This window comes from Euprymna scolopes, chromosome 46, assembly GCF_053919585.1.
Source record: "Euprymna scolopes isolate OS-2025 chromosome 46, ASM5391958v1, whole genome shotgun sequence".
In the NCBI taxonomy this organism is placed as follows: domain Eukaryota; kingdom Metazoa; phylum Mollusca; class Cephalopoda; order Sepiida; family Sepiolidae; genus Euprymna; species Euprymna scolopes.
This window is the reverse complement of record NC_136527.1, coordinates 121875950-121889936: the sequence shown is the minus strand read 5'-3', so window position 1 is coordinate 121889936 and position 13987 is coordinate 121875950. Positions and strand designations below refer to the sequence as shown.

Below are 13987 nucleotides of genomic sequence, written 5' to 3'. Positions count from 1 at the left end.
AGCGACACGTGCTCGTGTTTCTACTGTGTAATGCATGCGTGCCTCCACTTGACTACGGATGACTAGAGTAATACTAAAATAGTTTGTGTGTGCTCACAAGCTGCTTGAAGGGCGCTGGTAATATTATTCCTACTATCTATCAACTACGAGCTGGGGCGGTAATGCAATGATGGACCTCCGATTAATAATATCCGATACGATAGTAGGAATGGCAGTTTTGTGAGCTTTCATAGGCTCTTCCACATTCACGCACAATCTTGTGGTATCTCTCTAGGAATCCTGTTGGGTAGAGAGAACAAGAAGTCCCTTCCCTCGTTTTGGAAGGTTGTTCGCAGCAACGCTTGTTTTATATGGTGCCCTCTTTAGGGAGTTCAACACCTTGTTGTACGGAACCCGATCAAAATCCAGTTAATGATGGCATGAGTTTGTTGCGTCCGTCATCTGGTCGTCTTTTTATACGCTTGCATGTGGCGAGCAGAAAAGACGTGCTCGAGCAGGCTGGAAGGAGAACACTCCCCCGAAAGAGAAAAATGGGCCTCCCTCTCTCCCGTGTGCTTCCATCAAGGCCCAAATTGTGTGTGTTCTCCTTCGCAGGCCTGGTCCTCCAACTTTCCTCGACTTTGCAGGTAACTAATCTGGAGCTTTTCTAAAGCTCTTTTCTCAGTGTCGAGGTGTTGAGTCAACTCCCAGCTCAACAAATACCTGCAGCGCAAGGTGCGCTTTTCCGAATTCCCCCGAAGAGGGAGCGACACGTGCTCGTGTTTCTACTATGTAATTCACGCGTGCCTCCACTCGACTACGGACGACTAGAGTAATACTGCTATTAGTTTGCGTGTGCTCACAAGCTGCTTGAAGGGCGCTGGTAATATTATTCCTACTATCTATCAACTACGAGCTGGGGCGGTAATGCAATGATGGACCTCCGATTAATAATATCCGATACGATAGTAGGAATGGCAGTTTTGTGAGCTTTCATAGGCTCTTCCACATTCACGCACAATCTAGTGGTATCTCTCTAGGAATCCTGTTGGGTAGAGAGAACAAAAAGTCCCTTCCCTCGTTTTGGAAGGTTGTTCACAGCAACGCTTGTTTTATATGGTGACCTCTTTAGGTAGTTCAACACCTTGCTCTCCTTGACTCTTCTCATTGTCGAGGTTCTGAGTCCGGTTCCAGGTGTACAAATAGGTGCAAGTCTGGATAGGGAATCTCCCCAAGTGGGTGAGCCTACGCTCTTTCTTATCAGGCGACACGTGCTCGTGTTACTACATAATGCATGCATGGCTCCATTCGACCAGGAACGACTAGAGTAATACTACCATTAGTTTGTGTGTTCTCACAAGCTGCCTGAAGGGCGCTGGTAATATTATTCCTACTATCTATCAACTACGAGCTGGGGCGGTAATGCAATGATGGACCTCCGATTAATAATATCCGATACGATAGTAGGAATGGCAGTTTTGTGAGTTTTCATAGGCTCTTCCACATTCACGCACAATCTTGTGGTATCTCTCTAGGAATCGTGTTGAGTAGAGAGAACACTTCCGTTTTCTGCTCCGCCTTTTATTCCGAGTAGAAACCGCCTTTTTCGGAGGATGTTCGTAGCAATGCATGTTTTATGTAGCGCTCCACTTTGGGGAGATCATCACCTACCTGCCCAAACTGTCCTTTCCTGTACGGTACCTGGTAACTAGTGGATTCCACCCTTTCCCTCCTTTTTCAGTTTGATGGCGACCACGACCAGCCAGAGGTGAGTAAAGCATCAAGCGTTTCTTCTTTTCGGTTTCAGTTTTTGTAATTGACAAGTTTAATTTTCCTCTTTTGTATTACTGCAGCTTCTAGTTAGAATCAGCATAAGTCCTCAGTTAAGTATTTCTTTCGTTGTGTTGCTAGTGATTAAAACGAATGCCTTTCTGCTTATATTTCCTTTAACCACATTTAGCAAGTCTAACCAAAAATATTCACCCATGCTTGATCATAACCAGAATTATTTTTCTGTTACAGGTATTTTATTTTATTACTACATAATGCATGCATGGCTCCATTCGACCAGGAACGACTAGAGTAATACTACCATTAGTTTGCGTGTGCTCACAAGCTGCTTGAAGGGCGCTGGTAATATTATTCCTACTATCTATCAACTACGAGCTGGGGCGGTAATGCAATGATGGACCTCCGAGTTACAATATCCGATACGATAGTAGGAATGGCAGTTTTGTGAGCTTTCATCGCCTCTTCCTCATTCACGCACAATCTCGTGGTATCTCTCTAGGAATCGTGTTGAGCAGAGAGAACACTTCCGTTTTCTGCTCCGCCTTTTATTCCGAGTAGAAACCGCCTTTTTCGGAGGATGTTCGTAGCAATGCATGTTTTATGTAGCGCTCCACTTTGGGGAGATCATCACCTACCTGGCCAGACTGTCCTTTCCTGTACGAAACCTGGTAACGAGTGGATTCCACCCTTTTCCTCGTTTTTCAGTTTGATGGTGACCACGACTAGCCAGAGGTGAGTAAAGCATCAAGCGTTTCTTCTTTTCGATTTCAGTTTTTGTAATTGACAAGTTTAATTTTCCTCTTTTCCATTACTGCAGCTTCTAGTTAGAATCGGCACAAGTCCTCAGGTAAGTATTTCTTTCGTTGTGTTGCTAGTGATTAAAACGAATTCCTTTCTGCTTATATTTCCTTTAACCAACTTTTGCAAGTCTAACCAAAAATAATCACCCATGCTTGATCATAGCCAGAATTATTTTTCTCTTACAGGTATTTTATTTTATTACTACATAATGCATGCATGGCTCCATTCGACCAGGAACGACTAGAGTAATACTACAATTAGTGTGCGTGTGCTCACAAGCTGCTTGAAGGGCGCTGGTAATATTATTCCTACTATCTATCAACTACGAGCTGGGGCGGTAATGCAATGATGGACCTCCGATTAGTAATATCCGATACGATAGTAGGAATGGCAGTTTTGTGAGCTTTCATAGGCTCTTCCACATTCACGCACAATCTTGTGGTATCTCTCTAGGAATCCTGTTGGGTAGAGAGAACAAAAAGTCCCTTCCCTCGTTTTGGAAGGTTGTTCGCAGCAACGCTTGTTTTATATGGTGCCCTCTTTAGGGAGTTCAACACCTTGTTGTACGGAACCCGATCAAAATCCAGTTAATGAATGACGGCATGAGTTTGTTGCGTCCGTCATCTGGTCGTCTTTTTATACGCTTGCATGTGGCGAGCAGAAAAGACGTGCTTGAGCAGGCTGGAAGGAGAACACTCCCCCGAAAGAGAAAAATGGGCCTCCCTCTCTCCCGTGTGCTTCCATCAAGGCCCAAATTGTGTGTGTTCTCCTTCGCAGGCCTGGTCCTCCAACTTTCCTCGACTTTGCAGGTAACTAATCTGGAGCTTTTCTAAAGCTCTTTTCTCAGTGTCGAGGTGTTGAGTCAACTCCCAGCTCAACAAATACCTGCAGCGCAAGGTGCGCTTTTCCGAATTCCCCCGAAGAGGGAGCGACACGTGCTCGTGTTTCTACTATGTAATTCACGCGTGCCTCCACTCGACTACGGACGACTAGAGTAATACTGCTATTAGTTTGCGTGTGCTCACAAGCTGCTTGAAGGGCGCTGGTAATATTATTCCTACTATCTATCAACTATGAGCTGGGGCGGTAATGCAATGATGGACCTCCGATTAATAATATCCGATACGATAGTAGGAATGGCAGTTTTGTGAGCTTTCATAGGCTCTTCCACATTCACGCACAATCTAGTGGTATCTCTCTAGGAATCCTGTTGGGTAGAGAGAACAAAAAGTCCCTTCCCTCGTTTTGGAAGGTTGTTCACAGCAACGCTTGTTTTATATGGTGACCTCTTTAGGTAGTTCAACACCTTGCTCTCCTTGACTCTTCTCATTGTCGAGGTTCTGAGTCCGGTTCCAGGTGTACAAATAGGTGCAAGTCTGGATAGGGAATCTCCCCAAGTGGGTGAGCCTACGCTCTTTCTTATCAGGCGACACGTGCTCGTGTTACTACATAATGCATGCATGGCTCCATTCGACCAGGAACGACTAGAGTAATACTACCATTAGTTTGTGTGTTCTCACAAGCTGCCTGAAGGGCGCTGGTAATATTATTCCTACTATCTATCAACTACGAGCTGGGGCGGTAATGCAATGATGGACCTCCGATTAATAATATCCGATACGATAGTAGGAATGGCAGTTTTGTGAGTTTTCATAGGCTCTTCCACATTCACGCACAATCTTGTGGTATCTCTCTAGGAATCGTGTTGAGTAGAGAGAACACTTCCGTTTTCTGCTCCGCCTTTTATTCCGAGTAGAAACCGCCTTTTTCGGAGGATGTTCGTAGCAATGCATGTTTTATGTAGCGCTCCACTTTGGGGAGATCATCACCTACCTGGCCAGACTGTCCTTTCCTGTACGGTACCTGGTAACTAGTGGATTCCACCCTTTCCCTCCTTTTTCAGTTTGATGGGGACCACGACCAGCCAGAGGTGAGTAAAGCATCAAGCGTTTCTTCTTTTCGATTTCAGTTTTTGTAATTGACAAGTTTAATTTTCCTCTTTTGTATTACTGCAGCTTCTAGTTAGAATCAGCACAAGTCCTCAGGTAAGTATTTCTTTTGTTGTGTTGCTAGTGATTAAAACGAATTCCTTTCTGCTTATATTTCCTTTAACCAACTTTAGCAAGTCTAACCGAAAATATTCACCCATGCTTGTTGATCATAACCAAAATTATTTTTCTGTTACAGGTATTTTATTATAATAAAAATTAACAAAATAATTTACATACACTCAGTAAAATGCAATGTACTAAAGTAACATAAATAAAACAAAAACAAAATGTAAAAATAAGAATGCAAAATACAACTAGTTATTACAGGTTTCAACAGCAACAGCCATGACCCTGTCATCCCAATATTGGATGCAGTTCCAGAAAGTCATAAAGTAAGTATTGATATCTTCTTCTAATTATAATTTTTTAAAAAAAGAAAATTTCACAAAAAATAAAATACTGTGATCTAAAGGAAAATAAACCGAAAAAAAAATGTAAAAATAATAATGCAAAATACAACTAGTTATTACAGGTTTCAACAGCAACAGCCATGACCCTGTCATCCCAATATTGGATGCAGTTCCAGAAAGTCATAAAGTAAGTATTGTTATTTCCTAATTATAATTTCCAAAAAAATAATTTCATAAAAATAAAATGCTATGAAATAAAGGAAAATAAATAAAACAAACAAACCAAAAAAAGAAAAAAACAATTAAAAAAAAAGAAAAAGTTATTCAAGTTTTCAGCACCAGCAGCAGCAACACCCATGACCCCTCTCATCCCCATCTTGGAAGCAGTTCCAGAAATTCCTAAAGTAAGTAATAATATATATTTTTTTTTTATAAGCAACTCCAACTTCCCATCGAATTCATAAAGGTTTCATTTATTGTATCAATGTGTCTTGGTGGTGCTGCAACAACTACCTTGATTTATTTCTAATTTTCTAGTGATTGTTGAGACTTCAGGACTCTAAACCACCTTTTCAGCACTTGTTTTGTACCAGCTGCTGAATTTGCTTTGTTTTAGATGGGTTTCAGTTAATTTCTTAATTTACTTGATTTCTTTTTTGTCTAATGACTTTTGATGATTCCAGCTTCTAATTGGCCCTTTCTTTTCTTGTTCTCCAGTACCGTTGAACATTACTCGCTTTTTTCGCACCAGATAAATTTCGCTAATTTCTTTTTTCTCTTTTTGTTCCAGACTTTATCCTGTCTATTAACTTTTATTCTCTTTCTAGTTCTCTTGCAGCGTTGAACATTACTTGTTTTTGACTTATTTTTACTAGTGAGTGTTGAGACTTGAAGATTGTAAAAGAGCATTTCTTTACAGCACCTGATAAATGGCGTCCTATTTACTTGATTTCTTTTTTGCCTAATGACTTTTGATGATTCCAGCTTCTAATTGACCCTTTCTTTTCTTGTTCTCCAGTACCGTTGAACATTACTCACTGTTTTCGCACCTGATAAATTTTGCTAATTTCTTTTTTTCTCTTTTTGTTCCAGACTTTATCCTGTCTATTAACTTTTATTCTCTTTCTATTTCTCTAGTTCTCTTGCAGCGTTGAACATTACTTGTTTTTTTTTACTTATTTTTACCATACGCACAGATTTGGTAAAGTTGGCCGAAAACAATTATATATAACATTTCTTCAGTTTGAACTCATTTTTGCCGAGAGAGATAGGTTTCCTTGTTCATGTGGATTTGCCTAAAGTAAAGTATGTAAATGCATGAACAATATGCTTTGTAATTACATACAAATATTTACATTACTATTTTTTTTTTTTTTTTTTTTTTTTTTTTTTTTTATTACATTTTCACCCCAAACAAGGCACTTTGCCACTATCAGGGGGAAACATCTACTGGGGTACTATGTAGGGATTTGGGCAGGGAGGTGTTGGTTCACGTTGCACTTGAACTTATGCATGTCAGTACAGTTGGGGAAGCAGTGACCTGGAATGGAATTCCAAATTCTAGCAGTTCTGGGGAAGAAACTACTGGAGTAGAAAGATCTTTTAAATGTAGGGATCTCTACAGTGTGGGGGTGGGATTTTGCAGCTTGTCGGGTCTGTCAAGGGTGTTTACGTTGTGGGGGCACAAGTGCTTGCAGTTCATCAGAGCATTCACCATTATAATACTTGTAGAACAGGCAGAGGGATGCAACGTTTCGACGATGGGACAGAGGCTGAAGCTTAGATGCCAGTTTAGGGCCTATCAGATTTGCGACTCTCTTTTGAACCCTGTCAAGGAGCGAGAGACTAGTAGCCGATGCACCAGCCCAAATATGACAGCAATACTCCATACATGGGCGAATAGTGGCCTTGTTGGAGAGGTACAGGATACTTTCGGGTGTTAGAAGTTTTCTAGCACGGTAGAGAGAGAGCCCACCTTCCTCGCAGCGGCCCTGGCAATGCTCTCGATGTAATTGTTCCAGCTATAATTATCATTTTCATTATGGATCAGTAATATAATTTTACTACTGTTAATATATTCTAATAAATTATAATATATTAAATAACTATAAAAACTAAAACTAATAATTAAAAACAAAAAAATCATGATTAGATACTAAAACATAACTTATAAATTAGCACTAAATTAAATTATAACCGATCAAATAATAAACACTAAACCTCGACATAAATGTAAATATCAAAATGTTAAATTGTATAAATACTGAAAGATTAAACACTAATACTAAAATAATACTTTAAAACCAAAAATATACCAGAGAATAAGTGATAAGCTGTTCTAAAAATAAACTTATTACTAGTAAAAATATATTGCTGATCCATATAAGAAAATGATAATAATAATGGCATATTAAAAATTAGCAATTATTAGATTAACAATTGCGCTCAAATTCGAGTTTGCCCTTTACACGCCTTTGCAGTAATATTTATGCCCCAAAACTGGAAAATGTGGCTGATTACTTGGACCTCAAAGTTCTAAACTAGCATAATTGTCTGGCATCTCAGTACTTTGTACAACAAAACTAGCATTTTAGCCCTGGGAGTTTGGGGGTTTTGTGTTGAGCCAAACAACGAAAAACGCGTGGTAGCAGGGAGGAAGGCTAGAACCCGTTACGTGTTTGCGTGTAGGACCACTGGCAGTGACGTAGGTTTAAATTAAAGCTAGAGAAAATAAAGCACGGCATGACTTACAAATACATCGTGGATTAAAGTAACCCCTAGCTATTTGTCGCGTGAAGTAATAATTACACTTATATATATTTTTCCTTTATTTTTAACTTTGACACATTAACCATTATTGATTAAGGGTCATATGAATTTATTACGTTAGATCCATGGCCAAGGAAACTATATCTAACATTTCAATGGTTTATACTCAAAGTTGTACACTTTCACATTTATAGATATATCCATTTCAAAATTACTCGGACTTGTAACGACATGATTCCATTTCCGTTGGATTAAAACTTGTCTCTTTTTTCTTTTTTATAAGCAACCAGCCGAAACTTCTCCCAGAAGAAGACCACTCCCACCCGAAATTTCTACAAGAACAGGATAGCCGCCGCCACTTCAGGGTCCTGGATATGACCTTAAACTGTATCCGATGGTAAAGCTCCATAAGCGGGCTTGGGGAGTGTGGAGCCACCCTTTAATTACCATTGCTCCCAGGTCCACTCTGACCCGGAGTGGTAGTACCTGTTAGGGTCCCCACTGTGGGTTACATATGTTTCTTCTAATAAACATTTAAAAACTATAAGTCTATTTTCTGTGTTATCTATTTGTTATACATCATGTTTATTGATATCTGGTAAACGATTTATAAGCCCCAAAGTTAATTGTGATATTCGTTTTCAGCATACTCGAAAAGATTAAAAAAATCGACATAGAATTACATATCAAATATAAAAAAAAAAAAGAAGCTAACCCTGACCCCCAACCCTAATCCATCCTAGAGACAATTTTATCAAAGAGGAGCAGCATGAATATCAGCAATAATGTATGCAAAAAAAAATTACTTAATATTGGTTTGAACTATAAAGAACTCTGCACTTGGTGAGTTTTCGTCATTTTTGGATATATTACTATTTTCGGCATGACAATTAAATACTTAATATTGGTTTTGTCTTTAAACGATACTTAAAGTCAAACAGCATTTTTGAAGTAGTTTTTAACAAACATACAAATTACTTTGAACTATAAAGAACTCTGCACTTGTAGAGTTTTCGTAATTTTTGGATATATTACTATTTTCGACATGACAAGTAACTACATATGGAGGTTGGTGGGGACTTTCTTTTAATATGCAGGGAGACGACGGTCTCATGACAGTCACCTCGGTCTTGTTCTAATTTGAGCCTGAACACTTATGTTCCAAAGTAAATAAACGCTTTAAAATAAGTTAAAACAAAAAGAACTTCTCAGATATTAATCAAGGCAGATAATTAAAGTCAGAGTTACCTTTAGGAAACCATATGAAAATATACTCACAAATATATGTATATATATATATATATATATATATATATATATATATATATAGATGTGTGTGCTTTCTCAAGGGAGATAATAAAAATAAGAGTTATCTACCTTTAAAAAACCATATGAAAATGTACTAACATATATATATGTATATATATATATATATATATATGTATGTATGGCGATTAAGCTACACTGAATATTCGGCGTTTCATCCACTATAGGATTCGTCAGGCTAACGAATCCTATAGTGGATGAAACGCCGAATATTCAGTGTAGCTTAATCGCCATATATATTTCATAAATTACTAACGAGCTCTACTAACGTATTGAGCAGTTTTGAAGTAAATACTTAAAGTTTACGCATAAATCTATACTTTCGTATATTAATTTTATATGAGTAAATGAAGTAGTTGTATATATCTATATCTATATATATATATAACTAACTTCTTAATTTACTCACCTAAATTTAATATATAAAAATATAATATATAAAATTTTATATATAAAAAATATAATATATAAAATTCGTTTTCAGCATTCCTGACCAAATTGAGGGTTGGCCCCTTTCATATGCTGCCTGTTCAAACATGGTCGCCAGTGATTTACATTTCAAAATACACGCATTAATAAAACTAGCTCCAAAACTATTTGTCTCCGCTAATTTTCCTTGCGATATTCGTTTTCAGCATACCTGAACAAATTGAGGGTTGGCCCCTTTCATATGCTGCCTGTTCAAACATGGTCGCCAGTGATTTATATTTCAAAATACACGCATTAATAAAACTAGCTCCAAAACTATTTGTCTCAGCTAATTTTCCTTGCGATATTCGTTTTCAGCATACCTGAACAAATTGAGGGTTGGCCCCTTTCATATGCTGCCTGTTCAAACATGGTCGCCAGTGATTTACATTTCAAAATACACGCATTAATAAAACTAGCTCCAAAACTATTTGTCTCAGCTAATTTTCCTTGCGATATTCGTTTTCAGCATACCTGAACAAATTGAGGGTTGGCCCCTTTCATATGCTGCCTGTTCAAACATGGTCGCCAGTGATTTACATTTCAAAATACACGCATTAATAAAACTAGCTCCAAAACTATTTGTCTCAGCTAATTTTCCTTGCGATATTCGTTTTCAGCATACCTGAACAAATTGAGGGTTGGCCCCTTTCATATGCTGCCTGTTCAAACATGGTCGCCAGTGATTTACATTTCAAAATACACGCATTAATAAAACTAGCTCCAAAACTATTTGTCTCTGCTAATTTTCCTTGCGATATTCGTTTTCAGCATACCTGAACAAACTGAGGGTTGGCCCCTTTCATACGCCGCCTGTTAAAACTGTCCAAACATGGTCGCCAGTGATTTACAATTCAAAATACACGCATTAATAAAACTTGCTCGAAAACTATTTGTCTCAGTTAATTTTCCTTGCGATATTCGTTTTCAGCATACCTGAATGAGAGGTAGATTCTATAGACCAAGGCAAGTCAACGTGTATTCAATTGAAAATTTCTAAGTCCTAACAAGAGGGGACATAGGTATAGACTTAAAATATCACTTAAATAAACCACTCTATAGATTGATGTGATATTTGGAATATGCTGTAACATTGATAAAGACAAACTAAGGAACAGTTACGTCATAGACACAAGAAAATATACATATAATTATAATAGGAAAAAAAACAAAAACCTTCAAAAGTATATGCATCCTATGCAGTTATGCTACCGTGCCGAAATAAAAACGGTATTATTTAGAAATCTATTCTTTGTATTCTAACTTTGTAATCAAGTTGTCGTGAAACTTGAATTTCAAATGAAAATACGAAAGAACAAAACAAAAACGGAAATGCAAACACAAAAACACGGTAACATAAATGCATAATTACTAATTATTTCTTTCTGGCTTTAGATCAAAACGTAGTAACTGTTTTTTTTTTCTGTTTATTTTTTTTTATAAAAGTTAGTACATTTTTTTAATAGGTAGTTGTTTTATCAGATTGGAATCCATGTTATTAGGTTGAAATGGGCGCTTCTACACTATTGGGACGAGATTTTGGAAATGTAGGAGGCGACTTAATGCGACAGTTGATGTTGAATTCGAACGTGATTTTGAAGCCTTTAAACTGTCATTAATAATAATAAAACAGATACTACACTTTGAATTATTTGCTAATAATTTTAAAAAATATTTTCGTTAACAGATACTACACATTGATCGTTTATTTTATTTGATTTGATGTATTTTATTTTTATTTATTTTTTATTGATCTTATTTTTATTTAACATTTGATGTTTTGGTGTTGTATTACTGTACACATAGATTCGAAAAAGTTGTAATAAAAACAAATATATAACAAATAAATGTTATCAAAGGCAAGATAAGTTACTTTTCTACCCAACTGGATATATTTTTCGTGTTTTTATTCAATATAACATGTTTATTCAGCCGTAAGTTTGGGAAAAGGTGTTATAAATAAAAACCCAGATAAAATACTGTAAAAACTCGCTCAATATATGTTACCGTGACATAGGTTGACATATATTCGGCGGGTTTTTAATAGTATTGTGTATAGTTTTTTATTTATAACACCTTTTCCCAAACTTACCGTGTTAAAGAAAGAATCAGACGTCATTTTGAATGTTCCAATACATCGGTAAACACTATGTTTTTCGAGCTGAATAAACATGTTACATTGAATAAAAACACAAAAATTATATCCAATTTGGTAGAAAAGTAACTTATCTTGCCTTTTGATACCATTTATTTATTATATATTTGTTTTTTGACAACTTTTTCGAATCTATGTGTACAGTAATACAAACCCGATGTTTTTTTTATTAAATTGTTAGGTGACTGTACGGAATAGTTACAAAACGCCTTCCTCTCCCCATTTTAAGAACGACTTTCGGAATGCCCCTCCCCCCAATCTCTCCATGTTAAGAACGGCTTTCTAGATTGTGAGGTATTTTTTTTTCAGAAAGCCGTTCTTATCATGGAGAGATTGGAGGTGTTAATACAAGTTAAATTGAATTTTTATCATATCTTCTGCTTATTAAATTATTGGACAGAATAGTTAACATGATTCTCTCTACATTAAGAATGGCTTTCTTAACTTTTAAGGTAACGATTTCTTAAAAAATTACAATTTAATAAAAAAAAAACGTTATTTTTACGACCCGAAAGAGGGAGGCAGTGGAAGGGGGGTGGGAAATTGGCGCGTTGAAATAAAATTCGTTAAATTTCAAATTCGCTTGACACCTATGAGACCCACCCGTGCCCACTTCATGACATTTTTTAACGTAAAGTGTTGGTGTGTATTTGTGTGTACGTGTGTGTGTGTATGTGTGTGTTTATGCATGTATATTTAACAAAACTTTGACGACATGTAATCTATGTCATTTAACTTCCGTTTGACCCCGGCACGAGTGCAGACACGTGCGGAGTGTGTGTGTGTGTGTGTGTGTGTGTGTGTGTGTTGGTGTGTGTGGAAGTTTTATTGTTTTATTACTTTCATAATTTCTCTCTTTCCGTCTTTCTCTCCCCCCCTCGCTCTCTCTCTTTCTCTGTCTCTTTCTCTTATTCTCTCTGTCTCTGTCTCTGTCTCTGTCTCTCTCTCTCTCTCTCTCTCTCTCTCTCTCTCTCTCTCTCTCTCTCTCGCAATTTTCTTTTTGTAATGTATTGTATTTTAATTAAAAAAATATTGTTGGATCGAGCATCCTACATTATGAGATGAAAAAAAAATTATTCAATTTTTACCCCAAACAAGGCACAGTGCCACTTTAAAGTAGGGGCCTACTATCGGGGACATAAGTTGCAGGGGTATTATGAAGGGAGATGAGTGGACAGATGCCAGTTTACATTACACTTGAACTTCTGTATGCCAGTACAGTTGGGAAAGCAGAATCCCAAAAGCGAGTTTCAAAGTCTAGCAGTTCTGGGGGAAAAACTATTGGAGTGGAAGGCTTTCTTATACCTAGAGATCTCTACTGTGAAGAGGTGAGATTTAGCTGCTTGTCAGGTTCGTCGGGGTGTTCACGCCGAGGGGGTACAAGTGCTTGTATTTCGTCAGAACATTCACCATTAAAGTATTTGTAGAACAGGCACAGGGATGCAACGTTTCGTCGATAGGGACAGAGGCTGAAGCCTAGATGACAATTCAGGACCTATCAGGTTGGCTACTCTCTTTTGAATCCTGTCGAGAAGTGAGAAACAAGTAGCTGATGCACCAGCTCAAATGTGACAACAGTACTCCATACATGGGCGAATAGTGGCCTTATAGTGGTGCAGGATACTTTTAGGCGTAATAGTTTTCTAGCACGATAGAGAGAGCCCACTTCTTCACAGCAGCCTTTGCAATGCTTTCGATGTATCTATTCTAGTTCATGTTCCCTGTAAACGTTAGGCCGAGGAATTTAAAGAAAGTACTTTCGGGTAATGTGTTCTTGGCCATTGCTATTGGTGGTAGAGAAGGTTTCTTGTAATTATTGAAGGACACAAGCTTAATCTTGGCAGCATTGAATGTGGCTATCCATTTTTGTCCCCATTCCACTACAGATTGGAGGTCATCCTCTAGTGTTTCTGCCATTTCCTTAGATATGTGTTCATTTGTTTTTCCCTCGTGCTTGCTGTAGCATGTAGCGTGTTGTCATCAGCATATATACCAACTTCAGAAACAATTTTATCAGGGAGGTTATTTATGAATATCAAGAATCATAAAGGCCTAAGTATAAACCCCTGAGGTACACCCGCATTTAGTTCATATTGTTTAGATGTACGACCGTCGAGGACAACCTGGATTTTTCTCTTACTTAAGAAGAATTTAATTACATTATGTATTCTCCCAGTGATACCATATGATCTAATTTTCTTTAAAAGACCATCGTGCCATACCCTGTCAAAAGCCTTAGATATATCGAGCGCTACCGCTCTACCCTCCCCTGTCCAGTGTTGTCTCCCTTTACACAG

General features: G+C 37.6%; 1 long non-coding RNA gene across 1 annotated transcript; it reads left to right on the top strand.

The window, feature by feature from the left end:
* Positions 1 to 2633: 2633 nt before the first annotated feature.
* Positions 2634 to 8288, top strand: LOC145271404 (uncharacterized). The gene is made up of 2 exons (XR_013865858.1): positions 2634 to 5376; positions 8025 to 8288. It is a non-coding gene; the product is annotated as an uncharacterized LOC145271404 (long non-coding RNA).
* The last annotated feature ends 5699 nt before the right edge of the window (positions 8289 to 13987 follow it).